At 46.1% G+C, this 17315-nt stretch overlaps 1 protein-coding gene across 5 annotated transcripts in view; it reads right to left on the bottom strand.

Annotated features, from left to right (window-relative positions):
- The window catches only part of SLC8A1 (solute carrier family 8 member A1), a 329809-nt gene that overhangs the window by 258600 nt on the left and 53894 nt on the right, over positions 1 to 17315 (bottom strand). The window lies entirely within an intron of this gene.

Below are 17315 nucleotides of genomic sequence, written 5' to 3'. Positions count from 1 at the left end.
GAAGGAGAGAAAAGGAATGTATCCCTCCAGAATTCACTGAGGGATGAAAAAAGAGATTCCTTCCTGACACCTACAGGTGACTAGCTGAAGACCTGAAGCATGAGTTTTAGGAACATAAGACATATACCTTCTTCTAGTTTCCAGCCTGAATTTGTTCATAGTCAGTTTATCCCCATTTGTTCTTGTGCCAACATTGTCGTTAAGCACTTCACCCTCCTGGTGTTGACGCCCAGACATAATTACAGAGCGTAATCATGTCTCCTCTCGGCCTTCCTTTTGGTAGTCTAAACAACCCCAGCTCTTCCATTCCCCTCTCACAAGAGGTTCCTGCTCATTTTGACATCTTTTTTCTTGACTTGTGGTTCTTTCCTTTTTCTGAGTTTCTGCCTTTTCTCTGTCTTCCCCTTATTTTTAGTCTCTACAGCAACAGCAGCACTGGTTTCCACTTTTAGTCTCCCCTGCACACCACAGAATTCAGGGACAGAGGCCCATTTGGTGCTAGAGCACAGAAGTTCTGGAGCAATGACCTACACAGTGATGAGGACCTAAATCGGGTGCAGCTGTCATCTTTCTTCTAAGTCAATCCCACCTTCCCCCCTCACCCCCCCGAGCTCTATAGACCCCCCCTGTGTGTGCGCACATGCACTCCACTGTAGCCCAGGTCTGTCCACTCTATCCTTGCATAGACCCCGAGACCTGCAGAGTGCCCAATGCATTGGTCCAAGGGTCCAGCTGCTGAGGAAGTGACTGACACCCTATCCTCCCTTTCCCCTCCTCCCCCCCATTTCTGTGTAGGTGGTGGAGATCCACACTCAGAGGGTCACCCCTTCTCCCTACCCCCATAGACTCAAGGGTTGCAGTAGGCACCATAGTGTCAGATATGCTGCATCGGGCACCCAGAGCTAATGATATCTCAGGTGCTCTGTCAAAAGTGCAGTGTTTTAGCAGTCCCTTGCTTGCCTTCCATGAATCGTTGAAGGGACAAACTGCTATCTTGGTTCATTACCATGTACTTCACAGGGATCTGTTTGCAAGAGACTGATGCATTCATTCACAGTGATTTCAGAGAGGCTTGGAGCAATTTGGAGCTGCTACTTCCCTTGGCAGTGTTCAGGGAGTGAGAAAGGGGAGACCACTCTCCCCACCATCTGTTCACCCAGTCAGCAGAAGCAGCAGCTGTCCTGCCACAGACTACTTGTGCCACCTCCTGGCCAGACAAAGCATTGCCAACTCTTGCGAGTACATGGCAAGTCTCATGAGATTTGGTGGTTTTCTTAGCCCTTCAGCTCCAGGAGTCCTGTGATTGCATGGGACGCTCAGCTTTCACTTTAAAAAACAAATTTCCAGCCCTCATGGCCACAGAGAAAAGCTGGAAAAGGTGACCCCAAAGACTTGACTAGAAGACAAACAATACATGATGATGTCAGGTTCTTTTTATTATTTTAGTCTCATGATTTGCAGGGGCCATTCAGGACTTGTGCAGCTGGATGTGCGTGCATGTGCATAGAGAAGAGAGTGGAGGAAAGGTCAGGGAAAGAAGAGCAAGGCCTAGAAGCAAGAAGGAGAGGAATGCCTGATGAGCATGAAAAGGTGAGGGAGAGGCCCTTGACTATGACTTCTGAATCATATTTCAAAAGTCATTGCCCTTGGGAGGGAAAAGCCTTCTGGTATGTTATATTTGCTGGCCAATACAGATGAGACCTCTTCTCATGCCTTAGGCTTGTCTATAAATTTCCCCTTAAGGGCATTCAAGTCATTGTGAAATAGAAAGAAATTCTGGGCAGTCTCTCTATGGGCCTGAACTTCTCCTCTGCTGGGAGTTGAAATACATTATCATCTTCATTTCCATGACACTTGCACCCAGAAGCCACAAAGAGTTCAGGGCCCCTGCTGTGCAGGGTGCTGTGCAAACATCAGACAATTTCTGCTCCAGAGAAAAAAATCGGACACAGATGCCGTTACAAGGAAAAATTCCATTACACTCCAAATTCCAACATTGCTCTCCTGGGTGTGTTCAGGATTGGAGCAGGAGGCAGTGCTGGTAATTCCACATAGCAGGAGAACCAAGGTGAATGCTATATGCATTGTCCAAGGAAACAAGTGTCCACATTTCACCCAGGTCTCTCACAGCTGATCTTGGATCACCAGGCAAGTCTGTGTGGGGCAGCTGCTGGCTTTGCCATTCTCAGAGTATCTCACTCTTTCCCAATCCAGGAGATATTGTCAGGGGCTCCTTCCTATCCCAGGTTTCTGCCCATGCCTGTGCCTTGGGAGCTGCTTTGTGCTATAGAGGGGAGAGACCTGTTTCTTCAGGAGACCCACAAGCAGAAGCAGCAGATCCCTTGACAACATCAATGTGTTACATCCCTGAGGCGCTTTCAAATCCTGCGTCAATATGCCCCTGCTGTTGGGCATTCCCCTCACGCACAGATAAAGGAGCCTTGCCGTCCATGCTCTCCGTACAAGGCACCCAACTGGGCAGATTTTCCCCTAAGCGACAGGGTGTCAGGTCCCACTGAAGTCTTTCAGTGTTATACACAGGGAGGTGGATGCTGCTGATGCTAAACAAGGTGCCAGTGATCTACAGGGATTGCCTTGTCTGAAGCCTTCTCCCATTTATCCATATAATTAGATTTGCCACCTATATCAAGTTTAATAAGTTCGCTATGCAGCTCTGCTCCTTTGGAGCTTCCAGCGTTCATTAGCACCTTCACAATCTCAGTCCGAGGTCTCTCCCAGCCTACCATTTCTCAGGGGTTTGAAATATAATTTTTTAATTGTATGCAATTAAAATAATGCTGCCGTATCTAGATTGAAAGTTCTTTGTCACAACTCCAGCTCCAACATTTTTTCCCCCCTTTAATTAGCTGAAGGGAAGTTTGGATTGTATCTAATTAGAGGAGAAAGAGAAGGGCTGGCATTCACTCTTGCTCGGTTCAGCCGGTTGAAGTAAGGGCAGATGCTGGATAGGAACCCTGCTGAGGTTCCAGCTGATTTGGGAAGATTATTGATCCCAAGGGGAAGGGGCTGTGAGATCTCCCTGCTCCACCTCTCTGCAGCATTTATTGCTACCCCTATTGCACTGTCATGGCCCATAGCTGTGCCACCCACTAAGGTCTGGAGTCACTAGTGCTCTATTGGGTACAGGTGCTACTTACAATAGGCTCATGAACAATCACCCTTGTTTATATTACTTGAACATTAGATAGCAGTGATACCATATCATCTTAAGTCTTGTCTACCTGGAAAAGTTGCACCAACTCATTCTAAGGCATGAATTTAAGTGGGTTCAGTGAAACCACATGTAAACCCCTGTGTGAATAGTCTTACTTCGGTTTAGCTTAAACTTGTTGCCAGTTGACTTAAGCTAAACCAAAATAAACCAAAATAACCAAAATGATTAGGGGACTGGAGCACGACTTATGAGGAGAGGCTGAGGGAACTGGGCTTGTTCAGTCTGCAGAAGAGCAGAATGAGGGGGGATTTGATAGCAGCCTTTAACTACCTGAAAGGGGGTTCCAAGGAGAATGGAGCTAGACTGTTCTCAATGGTAGTAGATGACAGAACTAGGAGCAATGGTCTCAAGTTGCAGTGGGCAAGGTCTAGGTTGGATATCAGGAAAAAGGTTTTTCACTAGGAGGGTGGTGAAGCACTGGAATGGGTTACCTAGGGAGGTGGTGGAATCTCCATCTTAGAGGTTTTTCAGGTGCGGCTTGACAAACCCCTGGCTGGGATGATTTAGCTGAGGTTAGTCCTGCTTTGAGCAGAGGGTTGGACTAGATGACCTCCTGAGGTCCCTTCCAACTCTAATCTTCTATGATCGTCTAATGATTCTATAAGCCATTTCTAAATGGAGATAATAGTCTGCCAACACTTTAACTAACTCATGCCTTAAATTAAACCAGTGCAGCTCTGCCATGCAGATAAGGATTTCCTTATTCCTTTACTTTGCTAGACTCCCTGCAATACATACTTTTCTGTTTTGGACTTGGAGAGAGTGGCATATTTTTATGAAATAGCAGCACAATATTATGACAGCAACACTAGAATTCAAAATGCAGAATCTGATTGTAAATGAAATGCACGGCTGTAACTAAGGTTCAAAGTGGGGTCTTGGGGCTGCAGGTCTGTAGCAGTTCAGATGCTAACGTTTCATGTCCTAGCTAAAGGCTTGCCAGAATAAATCATCTAAGAGAATGGCAGTGCTGCACTGCTAGGCACTTAGGTCAGGAAATGGCAAAAAGTTAGGGCTATACAGACAACATGTGGAGTTGAATTCAACCACGATACAAGAGCAGCCTGAACCAGAGAGGACTGGGAGTGAGCCTGCAAAGGAAAATGCTGCTGTGTTTATTTGCTTTACAAGCATTGCTGGAAACATGTAACCCTTCTGCCAGGTGGAGGTAGCAGCAATCAGGGCAAGGTTCAACACCCTAGGGGTTCCTTTTAAAAAATACAACAGAACAGGGTTGAGCCCCCCACCCAGTCACTTGGGAAATTACACACCATTCCCTGGGCACCAAAAGGCAATATTTCCCCTTTTGCAAACAGTCTGAGTGTAGAGAGAAGACTTTTTAAGAAAAGGAAGAAAGTAAATAAGCATGAATGTGGGAAAACAGCACAAGCAGAATTCATAAACATAAAATCCATGAGTCAAACCCCCACCCCAGAGTATGTTGGGCAGTGTCCTTTTCCTCTCCTCTCTTGCTTCCCCACACCCCACTCACAGTTGTTGTCCTCAGTCAGTGAGGCAGCTGAGTGAGTTCACCTGCCCCTGTGCACTTTGCTTACCCCACCAACCATCACTGCTGCACTGTTTGCCACTTCTCTGGCCGCTCCACCAGCCATCCCGCTGCACATCGTCACATTTAGTACTACCTGCTTCTATTATGATCCCTGTGGGATGGTCTCTTGAGGTTCCACCCAGTTCTCTGTAATTCTCAGCTCTTAGTGAGGAAACCTCAGTGCTGAAGCAGGCAGGAACATTGTCCCCTAGTAGAGGAGTTCAGCTCTACTGAGCACTTAAAACAAAAGACGTTTAATGGAATCTTAATTAGCTCTGTCTTTGAACAGTGGGAGGGGAAGGTTAAGCCATGCCTGAGGCTCTGAAGCAGAGCCCATGCTTCAAAGCAGGAATACCCATCTCCACCCCTATCAACCTTCACAGGGCTTTGGCCTCCAAGCCCCTTGCTTAGCCAACTCTGTTCAGTTGATAGTGATCCCTCCATCACGAAAGGCTAAGCACAGTTCTGCTGCCCTTTATTCATACAATAATGAGAACAACATTTCATTACTTCTGTAATTAACACTGAAGTGATTTGTGACCCAACACCAGCCAAAATGATCATTTGGGCAAAGCATCCCATCATGTTGCACACCTAGGCAGGGTGCTTATGCAAATACTGTCTGGCCCTGAAGCCTTTTGCCCCACTCTCGTGCCAGTTAGCTCAGCAGGGGAGCTCTCATTCAGACCCTGCTTACACATGCATTTAGGGCACTGACAGGTGGGCTGGACAGTTTAACCATTAGCACCTTTAGGCTAATGTCTGTGAGAGAAGTTGCAGGGCCGATGAGCACTTTACTGGATCACTTTATTGACACTCTGAATTGTCAGACTGATTATTTCCTTCTTGTTGCAGCAAGTACCTTTGATCAGCAACAAGAAGGAAACTCAGCAGGATGAAGAGCACAAAGGCACCAATTCCCTCTGTCTAGTTCCAGGCCCTAGGTGTCTAAACACATCCCTCCCTTGGCAGAGAGGGTTCTGGGGCCTTGGGGAAACAACCCTGTGTCGAACAAGCAACTCTGGCTGGCTGCAGGGATGTGGACTGAGCCCAGAAGAAACAGAGTGTATTAGAAATGATGGGATGGCTGACGCTTTGGCTCTCTGAAGAAGAGCCAATGAATGGTGGGGGAGTAGGAGACTGATGTGCTTTTTTCTGAGTGGGCATGTATGTTCCAAATAGAATGAGGTGCGAGGGTGCAAACATCAAGGGCAGAGAGGAATGTGAGGGTGGCCCAAGGCATAGTTTCTCAACCTGTGGTACGTGTACCCCTGGGGGTACAAAGAAACAGGGAGGGCGGTACATGGCGAAAAACCCAGTGAAGGGAGGCGAGCAGCAGTAGCCGACTTCTGGGGAAGCCAAGTGGCAGCCGCCTGCTTCTGGCCTGGTCCCAGCTCCAAGCTGGGAGGCAGGCAGCCCACATAGTGTGATTTGCCCCAGACCCACACACCCCTAGGGACGGCCATGGGGAGCGCTGCTATCCACTCTGGTAGGCCATTTGTGCCTGCTCATACCTCACAAGTTCCTGCCTGTCGGAGGAGAACACCACGTGACCCCACCTTCAGGCCATAGTTAGTGGCTGGCGTTGACCTTTGCTCCTATGTGAAAGAAGGGGAGGAGGAAGCAAGGGGGAAACAGCAGGTGATTTTGTGATCTGTCACAGAACTCAGAACTCTCCTGCTTCACGAGAAATACAGTTGCCCAATGGTAAAGGGGAAAAAGAGTGTATTTCTCAGAGTGGAAAATTGAGTATTGGGGTACTTATTAAAATTTTCAGAAGTTAGGGGGTACTTGCTGCTTAAAAGGTTGAGAAACACTGGTCCACGGGACCTACATGAGGAGCAGAGGGAGATTTAGGCTGAATTTCCTGACAATGAGGTTTGCCAGACTGGAATGACCTTCCAAAGAAAGCATTGGATGCCCCAAGCCTCTGAGTCCTTCAAACCTGGACTGGCGAAGACTTGAAGAACTGACTGTAGAGAACAATGGAGAATGGGGAATGGGATGGACAAGATGGCCAAAATAAGCCTCTTCCAGCTGTAACTTCAATGATTCTGTATTCAGATTACTTTCCCACATAAGAAGCTGGATTCTTTTCAATTGAGTCTTTGTAATCAAAAACCCTGAATTAAAATCAACAAGACACGTACCACCAGTTCCATCTCTCCCCTTTAACACACGTTTTACGTAAGTGCTCCCAATTCCAAGATGGAAGGTACGGCCTGGTAGAGGTGACTGACCCTCAGAGAGAGGAGACACAAAGGAACAGTGCTCATGGCATGAATGTTCTGTAAGGACTAGGTGGGGCTTCCAAGTAGGACAAAGTCCTGATTTTGGAGGGTGCATTAATTTGCAATCTCTTATAAACCTGGATGCAAGGTAATGAGACCAAATTCCTTCCTGTATTGAGATTTGAGACCATTCCAACAGCTGCTCCTGGGATCTTAACAGAGCAAAGCCTGAACCCAAAGGATATCCCCTTCTGGAAAAAGGAGAGGACACAAGTGACCTCTGTATCCAGGGGAGAGAGGGATCTGTGCATATCCCAGAAGGGATACAGAGCCCTTTTGGTAGTATGGGAATTCTTTGGGTGCTCTCTGTATGCTAAGATGATGGGTATTCTGCTTTTTTAAAATCAAGCTTTACAATTCAAGAGCCATGTAGTCAAAGATGGAAAGGCAAAATTGTTAAGCAGAAACAGATTGCAAAGATCTCCTCTTACTGGAAGCCTGAAGGATGTACTCCTTTCCTGCCTGAGGATGGGGGGACTGGTCTTCTGCTGGGCTACTCTGGTGCAAGGAAGGTCACCTGCACTCTCCCTGGTGAATCTGGCCTCATGTGCATGGAAGAAGCAGAGTTGCTGGGAGCATGGAGAAGAGGCCTGGCCATAGGAAGCATGTCTGTCACCTCTGCCTGCCTGGCTGCTCCTCTGGCAAAGGGCAAGGTGACCATCTTGTACCCTTTTGAGGCGAAAGCGATCTCTTGGCTGAGACTCCCCTCTCGGGGCAGGAGCGGCTGCTGACTCAGCCACTTGGCTTTTTCATTTCATCTGCCCTCTCTGTGCATGGCTCTTGACAGCAGCAGATGTTTCTCTGCTCATCTGAACAGGCACTCTTGTGCAGGCCTTCTGATGAGCAATCGGCCTTTTGTCCCATCTTATTTAAATCCATGCCAGTAGCTATATTTGTGACACAATCAATGCATTCTTAAGCTGTGACCTTCTGTCCATCAGGGACAGGCTAGTGGCTCTGAGCTCAGGTACTTTCAAGGAGAAGGCCCACGCTCTCTCCTGGAAAGAGGGTTCTGTCTTCAGAGAGGTTAATAGGGTACTTTGTTTTTTTAAACCCACTGCTGAGTTACTCAGTAAAAAATTGGAACAGAGAATGCAGAAGTGCAATGGTCTCCAGTGTCTGGGAAGCAGTGATTAGGGGATGGTAACATCCTGGAGTCCCTAATGCTGCTACGTATGGCCTTAGGAGAGGGAAAAAAAGATTCCTCCACTCTCTATCCTGTGTTTAGTGAGGCCATGCTAGGAGTGCCCAGACCCTAGCTCCGGTTGCCGAGGGGAGCACAGGGGCTGTGTGCCAGATGCCCCACCCATGGAGGAAGTGTGTCAGGAAGGGTAGAGACTAGGCAGAGCCACAGCTCTACCCACCATGCTCCTACCAGCAGTGCAGACTGGCTGGCTGCACATGGTGGGGAAAGAAGCTACACCCTGAAAAGGCTGATTCTCCTCCACCAGCATTGGGCGCGTGGAGCTGCCCAGCAGGTGCCATGGCTCTGAACAGTAAGAGGAAGCCCTACAGGTGAGTTACACAGAACCCCTGAGGACTACTGGCATGATTGCTTTAATATTTAAAACAGAGTAGATCCAGTATTTTGTAAATTACAACAATACATTTAACGGGTTGCCTTTTCATAAGGGAGCACAGCGGATGTGTACACAGATCCTGATGAAGCTAATAACTGGTTCGCACATGGCTTTTAGAGAGTTGTTACATATCTGAGATCCAAGGTCCCTTAATCAACCACTGAAATGCAGCTGGCAGTGGTAAATTGCCAACAACAGCTCATTACAAATAAGGAAACGGTTTGTCAAGGACAAAAACAGTGTCAATTCTTAATAGGGAAGCAACCAGAACTAACCATTTTTCTTCCCCTCAGTCTTCTATTAGCCATTGGTACAATCTACTTTGGTTGATGACATAGTTTTGCTATCTACAATCCAATAATGGGGGGGAAGTCTCTCTCTCTCTCTCTCTCTCTCTCTCTCTCTCTCTCTCTCTCTCTCTCTCTCTCTCTCTCTCTCACACACACACACACACACACACACACACACACACCCTGGAGCCCATCGATCCACCAGTCACACAGGTGCTCTCCCTGGAGCAAGAGTGGGAGTAAGGGTGGCAGAATCAACCCCAAGGTCTCTTCATCCTTATTGATTTATGTAGTTGTATTCTAGGTGCGGACAGTAAATGATATTCAGGGCAGCAGTGTGAGAACAGTATATGTGCAGCCATCTGTCTCACTGGCATGCACAGTTACCATGCCTGCACATGCAAATCAAGTAATTGCATGTGATCAGTTAACTTCACAAGTATCTGGCCAGCTATATGTCTAACTGAACACAGTCATCCGACATGTAAATTTAAGTGCACAATTATGCACACACAGTTTTAAAAACCAAGACCACAGTGGTTCTATGCAGGTGGTTTAGGGAGCTGAAATCCAGTTTGGGTTACAACAGTATCCATCATATTCCACGGCTGCTGCTGCTCCAGCCAATAAACTGAAGCAGTATTTCCAATCCCTCTGCATCTCTTGCCTAGTGTTTTGGGCCATTTGAACCACATAAATGCTTCTCCAGATCCCTACATCCTTCTCCACCCCAGCCTACGTCTGGCTAGACAGAGACCCCTTCTGCTACATGTAGGAAGCAAGGAGGCACTCCCTACAGAGCTGCTCAACCCACTGGCCCAGTGAGGCAGGCCCCTAACACGCCTCAGAAAAATTTAACCCTTTATGAAAGAACAATGAATTACATCTACTGCCTGTTGCAGAGTCTATAGGAAGACTTATTCCATCTAACCCCAGAGCCCTCTAGAAATTATTGCAATGTCTCTTATCAGTTCCAGGTAGTACAAAATACAGCCCCAGCTGAGAGAAACAGTTCTTTATGTTTGTAACAATTCATTGGAGGGAAATTTGGAAGCCCACACAGAGGAAAAGACAAAGTTCTCTGGATCCTAGATCATTTTAGCTTCTGATGGCAATCTTTCCTTTCCTTGTAAACCGGTGGATTTTTTTGCTCAATACAGGCTTGAAAGAATCTGGTTTTATATACACAGAAAACGGAGATTGCAAAGCAAATCCTTTTGCAGAAATGTCTTGCGTTTATTTTATTTAGATATCAATCCAAACTGCCACAGAGAACCATCTAGAACACAGCAGTGCTCACCATCCAACAGGATTTGGTATCCATCAATTCAAATCTTAGCCTTTAATCATTTTGGTTGCATTTTAAAAAAAAGAGGGGCCTATAAAATAATGAGTTGTTTAGACAATGTCCATCACCTGGGCCTATTTCCCTTTTCTCATAACACAAGAGCAAGGATCAAATTAACAGGAGACTATTTTAAATCTGACCAGAGAAAACCACAGACGTAAGATATTACTGACGCCAAGATCTTAGGAGGGTTCAGGAAAAGATTAGACACTTGATAAGAATAAAAGTATCACACACAGTTACACTAGCTAAGATACAAATGTTTAAGGGATATCAACTCTTGAGCTTCAGAACATAAAGCAACTCTAGCATGGCAAGGAAAAAACAACCACTAAAGGCAAATGTGATGGGGTAGACATCTTTCAGGGGAAGGATCCAGCTTGTTACTGGATGGAAACCCTACTACCCTTGTACCTGCTGCAAGGACGTATTCGGGCAATTAAGAAACTGTTTTATCTTAACAGGTGTCCTTTGTTACCCCATCAACTCTTACACTGCTGGTCTCCGCCTAGGCAGAGGGCTCCCAGAATCAAAGGAAAGCCTACTGGAAGGAATTCTGCTGAAGGACCAAGGGGTGGGTTCCAAATACCCCAGCTGGAATTGCACCTTACTTCACAAGTAGCCCCAATGAACTCGAGGTGCCTGCTCAGGAGCAGGGGGAAGGGCTGCTAAACCAGAGGCAAGGTATCCCAATCTGGTCCCAAAAGAATTTAGAACTTATTTGGACTTGTTTTATTGACTTCTGTTGTTCCACTGACCTTTGACCCTGGGCAAACCAGAGATTTCATTTTTGTGCATATGTGCAATTTTACTCTTTAGGTTGAGCACCAGACATAAAATCTGAATGGGGATGACTGTGTGCGTTTAAATCTTGAGCCAGTTTAGTAAGTATCTGTTTCACACCTGGAGGGTCCTGTCTCCTTTGCAGATTACAAATTGACAATATTGAGGTTATTTTGTCTTACTTTGAAACTGCAGGCCCTAGACACTATCAGAGACACAATGCTAGGCTAGACAGACTGGTCCTGTACTGCTTGTTTCTTTAGAAATATTTCCTGCAAAAACTTTTAGGACATATAAAACACACAATGCTTCCTGGCCCAACACTGCCCAGATTTGTTCTTTAGGATGCATTGCAAAGTGTGTATATATTTTACTGGGGCTTTTGGAGAGAGAGGCTACTTGGGGTCTGGTGCCTTGGAATCATATAAGAAACTTAGAACAGTGTTTCTCAACCTTTTAAGTAGCAAGTATCCCCTAACCTCTGAAAACTTTAATAAGTACCCCAACACTCAATTTTCCACGGGATTTTATATTTACAGACTAATGTGAGCCATATGTTGGAAGAAGGGCAGAGTTTATAAGGCCGGGATATGACAGATGTCAGATCTAGTGTGGGCAAGGTTACCACCTTTACACCAGGGGTGCACAACTGGGCTAGAGGTGATGTTGGCCAAAGCTAGGAGGCTTTGAAGGGCATGCCAATGCTGGGGAATATAAAGCATGACGCCAAATTTTTTGCCATAGATTTGAGAGGAGGAAGGGGTGAGAGAGAGAGACAGGGAAGGAGGGCAAAAGAGAGAGAGAGAGAGGAAAAGAGGGTAACTGGTAAAATCTGGGGCTGTCATAGTTGTCAATTTCACTGTTCAGCTAGAGCAGTGAAATTGACAAGTTTTCTGGGCACTGGGCTTTGAGCCAGGGAGGGGGGCTGCTACCTGGGCAAATTGCAGGCAGCTGCCACCTGGCTGTCACCCCGGGAGGTGGGCGACTGCCACCCAATCAGAGCTGGGGCAGAGGAGGCTTCTGCACTGGCTGGGGCCCAGGGATGTGGGCAGGCAACTGCTGCCCGTCTTCAAGCAGGGGCGCTGAAGGCTGCCCTCAGCTCAGAGCTGGGGCTCGGGTGGCTGCCACCCACTGCGAGCCCACCTCATGAGATGCAGGAGGCTGCCACCAGGCTCCCCCTGGGAGATGGGACCTGGCAGAAAGTGGGGCGCTGCTGCCCGCCTCCCCCAGAAGCTAGTGGCTGCTGCCTGCCTCCCAACTGAGAGCTGTGACTGGGTGGGAAGCGGGGGGGCTGCCGCGCGCCTTCCCCAGAAGTCAGCAGCTGCCATCCACCTCCCCTTCACTCTGTTTTTCCCCGGGTACCCCCTGCCTGTGGGGTATGCATACCACAGGTTGAGAAACTATGACTTAGAAGACTAGGGTTGGAAGGGACTTCAGGAGGTCATCTAGTCCCTGCTCAAAGCAGGATCAACCCCAACTAAAATCATCCCAGGCAGGGATGGAAGCAGTCTCTTGTATGTTTACTAGTTATTTGTGTCATGGCATTTGACTGCTAGATTTGTATCTACTGTGATGTATGTTAAGAAATGCCACAAACAACATGGGTGAAGGGGCAAAAATTTCACTCATAGAGCCTGCGAGAGGTACATTTTTATATGGATATTATAAATGTAAATAAATAACATTATCCAACATTATATGACTAGGTCTGGCAATTTCCAAGGCCCAGGATGCATTAAGAAGCCTGATCTTAAATGTGAAATTTCAGTCCGTCCAGTTCTGTAGACATCTATGTACAGCATCTATCTTTCAGCCTGACGAAACACAAAAATCTACCCAATTAATATATTGATCACAAAAAAAACCCAAAAAACCACTTCCATCACTTTCTGATTACAAAGCTTGGGGAGAGGGTTCAAAATAAGATCTTTAATAGAACACTGCTTTCAACCTCAGTTATGAAGAAGGTACCACCTCTCTACCGTAAGAGAACATCTATATTTCTGGGTAACTTTGCAGCCAAACTTAGCAGAGATGTCAATCCTCATGCATCAGGGCATAAGATGATCTCATATGGAATGGAGACAGAGCAACAAGCTGGGGGAGTAAATCTGGAGTGCACTAGCCTGTAATTATTAAGTCGCCATACTGTGCATTGAACACACTAGGGAACTTTCAGTGCATGATAGCAAGGTCCACATGGCCAGTCAGTGCGCAACAGGCATAGTGCTCTGTAGATTAACCTCCCAGCTTGCTGTGCACTAAGTTTCTGTGTGGATAAGCCGACGTAAAGTGGCCTCCACTATCATCTGCATTTTATAAATATGTATTTCCCATGTTGATCAGGATGATTTAGCCTGGAAATAGTCACCAATTCCTACATACCCTACCCCTTTCAACATATATTTACATGCTACTTTCTTCGGTTTGCTAACTCACTCCCGTTAAAGTCAATGTTGCTCCGTGGCTTATCCACAAGTAGTATGCCTGGTATGCGGAATGAAAGAAACAGCATCACTTCAGGTGTTCCCTAAGCAGTGCTGGCATTGGTGTGCTCAGCATTATTCTCATGAGGATTCATTTCAGAACTGTTGGCCTTGTTTTGTCATCACCAGAGCAAAATCCATATTAATGACCATGAAAGGAACAGTGTTTTACATGGTACCATGGCTATTTCATACATCAGGGAAGGGCCACCAATCTCTCTAGATACAGTGAGCAAACCATGCTTCACGTGGGCTTTATGAGGGATGTTGTGCATTGGAAACTCCAGGGCCTGATTTCCAGATGAACTGAGCATCCAGAGTTCCTGTTGCTTGCAGTGGGACTCATTGGCTACAGCCAACAGGCTAATGTTAGACATTTTGGTGCAGTTCTCTTACATCTTTGTTCTCTCCAGCTAGCTGTCAGCATCACACAGACAAACAAATCTATCTTAGCTGACTCTGCTTATCACTAGTCTGTCTTACTCTAAATTGTATTGATCAGCGTATCACATCCGGAGTGGCATCCTGGACCCTCAGCAATACCAAGAAAGCAGCAACAGGAGAGACTGTCACCACCAGTGTGTGTCAACCCTGACATCTCAGAGTCTAATCAGGTCAGATTTGCTATATAGTCATATTACTCTATTATATAGCTATTATTAACTACAACACGCTGACGCCTACCACACAGACAGACAGTAAACAGGCTTCAAGCCCATAATCAATGCATCCTGCTGAAATAATCATTTATTTTGATGAGGGCAAGTTTTTCCAACAGGGGTGTCTGAATTCAGGCACTCTGGGTGAGATCCATACTCAGGTGCCTAAATGCCTCTTCAGGTACCTAAATCTGATCTTTAGGCACTACTGGCCGTCCTAAAACAGCAGCTCAGCTGCTACCTAACCCAATAGGTGCCTGAGTTTCCGCTACTGGGCACACACAAAACCACATATGCCCTGATGCTGCATACTGCCCTTCTCATCCCCCAAGTCCTGGCAGGATTCGCAAACCAGGCATATCCCCGCCCTCCTGGCCTGTGGATGTTCTCAGCACACACCAAACCATACATGACACCTGGGCATAAAGTGCCATTTTATCCAATAACCTCATGATTAGATCAAGCTCCTGGGAAACACCGGCTCGAATCCCCAGCCTGCCCCATTTGGGGTAGGGGCTTGAACCATGTCTCCCACCTCCAAGCTGAGTGCCCCTACCACCAGGCCAGTCTGGCATAAGTCTGTCACTCTCTTAGCGGAGCTGTTCTGCTTTGTATAAAGGGGATATCTCGGTGGCCAGGGACTTGAACGTAACTCTTTTCTCACATTCCAGGGGAGTGCCCTAACCATTAGGCTAGAGAGTCACTCTCATTCTTGTTGGCTCAATGACTATTGAATTATTTAGACAAAGCAGAGCAGCTTCAGCAGGAAAGACAGAGAGGCTCCCCCAACAGCCTGGCAATAGGCTGCTCTCCGGAGATGCTGCAGAACTGGATTCAACTCCCAATCAGGCAGAGTGGGCAATTGAAAGAGGCCTCTGATGTCACAGACGAGTGTTCCAACCACTAGGATATTGGCTATAAAGCTGGGGGTGGGCCTTTTTCGCTCTGGTTTTCGTGAGAAAGGGATGACCTGGCTTAGGTGCCTAACTCATGCAGAGGCTCACAGTTCAGCCTTTCCCATTGCCTAGCTTCAGCAGCTCCCTGCTCAGTGTGGTGGCCTCTGTGAATCCCATTCTTAGATGCCCATTACTCTCCCCATTACATAGAGAGTTTGGGTACCTAACTCGGGGCTGAGAATGCCACTGTGCGGCAGGATGCCCAAGGCATTGCAATGCTGAGCATTGTGACATGTACCCCCAAACCTATCCTTAGGCATCTGATTTTCAGAGGTTATTGGGATATTTACTGCATGAGCATCCAGAACTCCAACTGCAGTGACTGCAAGCTGACAATAAATGATGAATAGCTATAGGTGGCAGTCAGTCAGAACCGGCACATTTGATCAATGCAGCTAGTAGATATGAAATATCAAGCTTCACAACACAGCACCACAAGGACTGCCATCTCCAAATCACAGACCAGAAGCCAGTCACTAATGCAGGTAACAAGATGGAAAAAAAGATACATGACCATATCCTTCGCAACAAGGACAGCACAGAGTCCCTGACCAGAGCAAATTAAATAAACCAGACAAAGATCTGGCCACAGTCTTGATGGCTGGGACCACCATATGATCACACACCACACAATTACTTTGCATGAAAGTGTCAAGAGAAAATTAATTCTACATCCACCCCCAGCCTATGATGTTGCAGCAGTAGCTTGATTTTGCCAACACTAATGTTTTCTATTAAAATGGCCTGGTTTAAATTGTTCCAAAAATTCCTTAATTCTAATAATCTAGTTCAGCCTATCTCCACAGACATCTCCCTGGTTCTCCTGGAGAAAATCAAAGGCCCAGTCACTTGATCAAGCTTTCCCCTTTGTTATTACACCTGCACTCAGCCAATCAGAGAGCAGAAGTAATACTCTGAAGTGATCAACCAAAGAATGGGAATGAACACACAAAGGACAGTGCTCAAACCATCCACTGGCCAAAATTGGTTTGAGTGAAATTGTCATGCAAATAAAAGAAAATAGTAAAAATCCTGATTTCTGTCCCTTAGGCTGCCAGTCTGGCACCTGGCATGAGTCTTAAAATAACCTTAAAAAAAAATCTTTGTAATCATTTATTTTTTGTCCCTGTACCTTCGGACCAAATCTAAATAATGCAAGAAACAAAAGGCACACTCCATCTGTTCGTACTGGGAATGCCTAGTGTCTTACAAAAATAAGCAGTATTGATTGAACGTGATCATTCTAGCCATCCTCTCAGATTCTCAGGGGTACGCACTGCCCTTTGTTGGGAGCCACACCAAATTCTATATAGTGTTTTTTTGCGAAGGGGACTATTGTTCGTAGGGGACTGGCTTAAGCACATGTTGTTTGCTTTAGAAAGAGCCTAAAATTGAACTTGATCAGATTTTGTGCTCTTCTCCTCCTAGAGATACAATAAGGTGGAGAGGTTCATTCTTTGAGGCATATTTCAAGATAAAAATTTCCCACTGTAGCATTTTGATTACATTCTCCGCACAATGCAATAAATAGGCCAAGGCAGAGGTGATCTGTCCTCTTAGTCCTGCTCACCAGGAAATGCTTATGAGCAGCATTTTCTCCTAACCACTTATGCATTTGTAAACTGTTAAACCTGGCTGCTGGCTTATCATTCGCATCACATCTTCCTCATGTGGAAACATTTACTTATGGCATAAGACAGACATTTTTAATGATGTCACTTATGCTAATGGCAATGTAGGTCTGCACCGTTTTTAAAAAAGGGCCACTAAAGATATTTCCAAAGTGAATGGCAGAAGCAACCCTGCAAAATGGTGCAAAGCATTAGTGAAAATGCAGTGCTTGGCTCTAGATCAGTGGTTCTTAACCAGTGGTAAGCGTATCCCTGAGGGTACACAGAGGTCTTCCAGAGGGTACATCACCTCGTTTAGATATTTGCCTAGTTTTACAACAGGCTACATAAAAAGTACTAGCAAAGTCAGTGCAAACTAAAATTTCATACAGACAATGACTCGTTTACATTGCTCTATATCCTATACGCTGAAATGTAGTACAATATTTATATTCCAATTGATTTATTATATGGTAAAAATGAGAAAGTAAGTGATTTTTCAGTAATAGTGTGCTGTGACACTTTTGT

This window comes from Emydura macquarii, unplaced genomic scaffold (assembly GCF_026122565.2).
Source record: "Emydura macquarii macquarii isolate MOO-44397 ecotype Brisbane River unplaced genomic scaffold, CSIRO-AGI_Emac_v2 contig_3305, whole genome shotgun sequence".
Taxonomy (NCBI): domain Eukaryota; kingdom Metazoa; phylum Chordata; order Testudines; family Chelidae; genus Emydura; species Emydura macquarii.
This window is presented reverse-complemented; position numbering and strand designations above follow the sequence as displayed.